At 37.4% G+C, this 6,386-nt stretch overlaps 1 pseudogene; it reads right to left on the bottom strand.

Moving 5' to 3' along the window:
• Positions 1-3,958: 3,958 nt before the first annotated feature.
• On the bottom strand, positions 3,959-5,349 carry LOC137223148 (elongation factor 1-alpha 1 pseudogene; annotated as a pseudogene).
• Positions 5,350-6,386: the final 1,037 nt, after the last annotated feature.

The raw sequence follows: 6,386 nt of genomic DNA, 5'->3' as shown, positions 1-6,386 counted from the left end.
TAGATCTATCTTGTACATTTATTTTCAAGAGCCTCTACTGTAATGTCAGAAAGATCAAACTCCTCAACGGGCATCACAAAGATCATTTCTAAACTTTTAAAACCCCCTCTTGGGAGCACAAATTTTTCATCGACTATTTTATTTATTTTTTGCTTTTATAGAGTTCTAAACTGGCATTATTGATAGCAGTGTAATCTGCCACTCTTTTCCCTTCTGACTGTCAGTAGTCATAAAAGTGGTGTAGTTTAAAAGATGGAGCCTATTGATTCTTATACTCAGTTAATGAAAATACTTTCTCACTGCCTGAAATATTTGGGAATGTTGGCAAGAAATGTGACAAAAAAGATAAAGTATGATTAATACAATCTCAAACTTTGAAAATAAATTACTTTTACTTGAATTCTGACTGACCAATTTATAGAAAAATTACTGAAGTAGGTGAGGACAGGAATTTTATATTGCTGACATTTTACGAAAATGTATCAACAAAATCCTTGATTCTCAGTGTCAGTTTATAATCTGAATGGAACACATAAATAATGAAAGATATGGTTTGGGAACTCTTGTTAAAAAGAATTTAAATCATATTTGTCTACCAATCTAGTGAAAACCAGTTTTACATATTTGGATGAAAGGTTCAGAATAAAATTTGCTGTGCAGAGTGAGATCAAACTGAAAAAAAAATTGTTTAAAAATTACACCTGATGAAATTTAGAGCTGTGGTCACAATAATCTTGGAGAACAGACTCTGTCAAGCATGAGAAATGTGGCTGAGGGGATATGACACAAGTGTCATAATGCATTTTGGAAGTGAAGTACCTCATGATGATAGAGGCTGGACTGAAGTGAGAAGAAAGTTATCTCTATGGGCATTTTAGTAAAGATATATTTCAGTAAACTAGAAGGTATTAAAGAAATGTATTAAAACCTTCCAGTAAAGAGAGATGCAGAAGAGTAACTGTGTTTTAACAAAGCCCTGTTCTCTAAAGGCCACATTTGATTGTTATATTGTTTGCTTTTTCAGTGGAGACTGAAGAGTGTCTCTAAAATATAACTTACAGCTTCTTTACTTTTAGCTCTTTCATATGAACTGCCAAATTTTTCACATACCTGTGGTGGAATTTTCCTTAGATTTTAATATCAAACTGTGTAGAGCTGCCCTTTATATTTTCAAAAATAGTTACACATTGATTCTTGATTTCAATTTTATTCTTATTATGGATAAATATAAATATTTTTGCACTTCCAGTTATGGTAATGTCTGCAATATCTAATTTGTTTCAATTTTAGCCTATTCTCCCACTTCCAATTCATCACCATCTTGTTGCTTATATTGTATGTGTGAGAGAGAAGAACAAAAGGAGAGACAGAGACAGAAAGACAGAGAGAGAGATTTCCCATGTGTAAACTCATATGTATATTCACACAGACACACACACACACTTCATCCTCCTCTCTTGCTCTCCACCACTTCTCTGACTATATACTTCCATAGGGTGTGTCACCTGCACCCAGGGTACTCTCCACAATGCAGCAAGTGTGATACACATTTTTTACTGGAAATATCATCATATATCTTCCATGTGTAATATAATATACTTCTTACTGGTTTTAGTTTCAGAGAAGTCAAAGTTCTTAACTAAACCTGCAATACTTCGTCTTTTCACCGCTGCCTAAATCACCAGTCTCATCTTTCAACACTTATTCCTCTCCCTCTCAACGCTCTGGCCAAAACGTCTTTTAATTTTATAAGCGTGCTGCATTCTGTTCTGTTCATGACCATTGCATATGGGTTCCTTTTCCCAAGACATTATTCCTGAGGTCTATGCTTGGCTGACATCTACTGTGCTCTTAAGTCTCGAAGAGTCTCAGGATCTTCCTTTATGTGGCCTCAAAAAATACAGCGTGTCCCCTTCGTGGCTGATGTGGCCATTTTTTCTAGCTTCTTTTTCTCACTACCACGGCAAATGACTGAGGATAGAGACTTGCCATTTCTGTCCTTCACATTATTCCTAGGACTACCTCATTGATCAGCATATTGCTTAAACATGTTTGTTGCCGAAAGGAATAAACATGATGTGAAGCTATCCATGGTCAGACATGAAGTGTTCCATTTAACCCCCTTCCCTCTTTCTCATGGGTACTGCAATCCAAATGGGCATTGCTAAACTGTCACAGTACCCATGCTTCTACCTAATGGCTATTATTACTCCAACTTAATAAACTCTACTCCTTTGAAGCTCCTGTAATTAAATTGTACGTGCAACCTCGGCATTGCCACCTATTGGCCTCCTGTGGAGAGTCCATGGTTTATTGTGGTTTTAGAACATGGTTTACAGTTTACCTTTTCAACCAGATGCCTGTTGCTAGCCTAGGTATTTGCATGTCCATCATCATGGACAGAGTGAGACATATACTCTTGCCTTTGCTTTTCTCTTTGCCTCGCTTGAATTCTATTATCCAGAATCATCTTCCTTCTTAGGCAAATTCCCTAAAATCATTGCTATTTTTTCCAAAATCAATTCAGTGATTCTTTTGCATTAAAGTGTTTAATTCCACTCAAGAATATTTTATAATCTGGAATTTATAACATGACAATATTAATAATAGCTGCATTTACTATATGCCAGGCCAAATAGTTAATCTTCACAATAACCCTATGAGGTAAATGTCTTTTATCACTACATTCAACAAAACTTCCAGTTTCACTTGTCCATTTTAGTACATTTCTCTTATTTAATTCATTCATTCACTCTTTGCTACAATGATTTCCATATACTTCCTCTCATGGGATCCCTCAACCTTATCTCTGCCCCACTACTCTCAGTGGATGACCTTTCCTCATCTTTCACTGACTGATTTCAAGCCACCCAATGGAACACCTCCACCCTCCTGCCACATCTCTCTCCAGCATCTCTGCAGGTACTCTATCCTTCCCTCCCATTATAGTGGCAGAATTGTCTCTACCAATCAGGGGAAAACTACTCTGCATGTGTCCTGAAGCCTATCCTCTTCTCTCCATGTAACTTGCCTTCTACAGAATGTCAATTATTCTTCCCCATTCTTTTATACAATTCACTTTTTCCTGTCTCCTAGTCCTTTTTATTTCTCAACTTCCAGTATTTTTTCTTTTTCCTAGAAGCTGGATACAATTAACTGTAGCAGGGCAGTGCTCAATACTATTGAAGCCTCACACTTTAGGTTCTACTACTTTAATATCTGTAAATGCGAGAATGCACATTCCAAGAACTGCAAACTAAAATTTGACATTATACCAACAAGTTTACTCAATATTGATGTAATTATACAGAAGCTTAAATATATCACTCAAACTTTAATATTACAGAATTTGTCCTTCTTATAAGTCATCTTACATATAAACAAAGTTACTCTTTGCTTATCTGTCCTAACCTATGAAATGTTGCACCAACAGACTCTTCCCATAGTTCTTCACTATGTTCTTAAACAGGTGATTCCTCCCACTTTGGCAAGGTGAAAAAAATCGAAATCCCTATGCAGAAAAAAATGTTAACTCAGAATTACCAAATTCTGAAGTTACAGCTGATGGTACACCATAAATAAGCTTTGGGAAACTCCTATTAAAGTCTTTTACCTAAGTAGGACTATAGGAAGTTACAATGGTGACCAAAAGAAGACACACGTTCTTCATTAAAATTTGTTTTAATGGGTCTCAAAGTTCTGTGACAGATTTGTGGTCAAGTTGTTTCCATTAGAAAGTACTGATTTTAAAAACTAATAACTTAAAATAGTCACACACACGCACACACATGTAAATGGCCCACAAGACATTCTCCTTTCCTTCTGAAGGTTTTACGATGTGTTTTATCATTAACCAGTCTTTTACTATTAAACTTAAATGGCCAACTGAGACAAAAAGTTCTGAGACTGTTCTTCTACCACTGATTAAGACATGGGTGGCAGGGATTGGGGATAATATTCATTTAACCTTCTGAGCTTTTGGGGCAGACTTGGTGACTTTACCAGCTCTAGCTGTCTTCTTGTCCACTGTTTTGATGACACCCACAGCAACCACATCTCATGTCACCAATACGAAAGTGCCCCAGACGAGGATTGTCACAGAAGCTCTCAACACACATGGGCTTGCCAAGAACCGTATCAATGGTGGTGGAATCACCACACTTCAAGAATCTGGAAGCATCTTCCAGCTTTTTCCCAGAACAACAATCAATCTTCTCATTCAGCTCAGCAAACTTGCAAGCAATTTAAGCTGTGTGACAATACAGCACAGCTGCATATTCAGCACTGCTTTGGCTGGAATTGTTCAAGATAATCATCTGGGCTGTGAAGCCAGCTGCTTCCATTGGTGGGTCACTTTTGGTGTCACAAGGCACACTGCCACAATGGACATCTTTGACAGACATTTTCTTGACATTGAAGGCCATGTTGTCCCCAGGAAGAGTTTCACTCAAAGGTTCATGGTGCATTTCAATAGAGTTTACTTCAGTCGTAACACTGACTGGAGCAAAGGTGACCACCATGCTGGATTTGAGAACACCAGTCTCCACTCAGCCCACATGGATAGTACCTATAGCAACAATTTTATAGATGTCCTAGAAGGGCAGACACAAGGGCTTGTCAGTTGTATGAGTTGGTGGCAGGATGCAATCCAGAGCTTCAAGTAGCATGGTTCCACAGGCACTGCCACCTTAATGGGTAGCTTTTTAATCCCTTGAACCAAGGCATGTTAACACTTGGTTCCAGCTTCTTGTCACCATTTCAACTAGAAATTGGCACAAATACTGCTCTGTTGGGGTTGTAGCCAATTTTCTTAATGTAAGTGTTGACTTCTTAAAGATTTCCTTGTATCTCTTCTGGCTGTAGGGTGGCTCAGTGGATCCATCTTGTTAACACCAACAATTAGTTGTTTCACACCCAGTATGTAAGCCAGAGGGGCATGCTCACAGATCTGCCCATTCTTAGAGATACCTGCTTCAAATTCAGCACCACCATCAGCAACAATCAGGACACTGCACAGTCAGCCTGAGATGTACCTGTAATCATGTTTTTGATAAAGTCTCTGTGTCCTGGGGCATCAATGATGGTCACACAATACTTGTTGGTCTTGAATTTCCACAGGGAGATATCTATCAGTAGTGATACCAAGCTCAGTTTCAGCTTTCAGTTATCTAAGACCCAGACAGACTTGAAGGAGTTCTTTCCCATATCAGCAGGCTCCTTCTCAAATTTTTTGATGGTTCTTTTGCTGATCCCACCACATTTGTAGATCAGATGGCCAGTAGTGGTAGACTTGCCTGAGTCTACATGTCCAATGATGATGATGTTGATATGAGTTATTTCCTTTCCCATTTTGCCTTAGATTTAGCAGTGGTTTTCATGACACCTGTGTTCTGGTGGTAAACCCATTGTGAAAAAGCCTTCCTATTCCTTTTAATCGATATTCAATATTCAAACATGGGCTGATTGCTCCCAAATTTAAAAAAGGGAAAATAAGATTCATCAGACACCATGTTCTCTTCCAGCTCCCTTCCACTGACAGCTAAGTTCAAAGAGAAACTGACCATACCCATAATTTCTATTTCTCCATCTCTCATGCCTCTACCTCTGCTCCTACATGTCATATTTCCCCCAAACCTTCATTTTTCACTCTGACTGCTCACCTAGATGATTTAATCTCCCCACAAGTTGTCAAAAATAGTCAACTCTATTATATTGACTCTGAGCTGTAAATTTCTTTCATATTTAACATCAGAAAGGTAATTCACTTTTAGATTAACTGCATGTCATATTTCTACTGGAAATTTTTATTTATTGTTTCTTTCTGTGTGGTACAAAAATAATGGTGCATATTACAAATATAGCATCTTCTATATGAAGAAAGACAGAATTGGCATAAGCAAACATATGTTGATTCTCCTCTCAATTCCAAACCTGTATCTGAGCAATAGTTACATGCAACTTTTCCTCAACATTTGTAGATGGAGTTCTCTCAAGCATCTTGTGTTCATCAAATAAAAAAGGAAATCTGTGGAGTACATTAATCACATATGCTCCAACTCTAGTTTTTACCGTTAAAAAGAAGCCTTGATTTTTCAGAAATTTGGGAGTGATTATCAATATTTGCCTTAAATCCACATTCAGTCATTTGGTAAGTTTTACCTCCTAAACAATTATTAGTAAAACTAACACTTATTAAGGAATTCATGTACTAACACTTTAGGCTCTTTGCATGCATTACCTTAGTTTTATTAGAAAAGAAAACAAAAACTAAGAGTTTGGTACCAATGTCATCCTCAATTTACATATAAGGGAACAGAGACGGAATTTTCCAAAGCTACTCAGCTAGTTAAGTGGGAGTCCAAAATTTGATTTAAACACCTTAGGAT

The sequence above is a fragment of the Pseudorca crassidens genome, chromosome 4, assembly GCF_039906515.1.
Source record: "Pseudorca crassidens isolate mPseCra1 chromosome 4, mPseCra1.hap1, whole genome shotgun sequence".
NCBI classification, from domain to species: Eukaryota; Metazoa; Chordata; class Mammalia; order Artiodactyla; family Delphinidae; genus Pseudorca; species Pseudorca crassidens.
The sequence above is the reverse complement of the archived record's forward strand: the minus strand, read 5'-3'. Positions and strand labels throughout refer to the sequence as shown.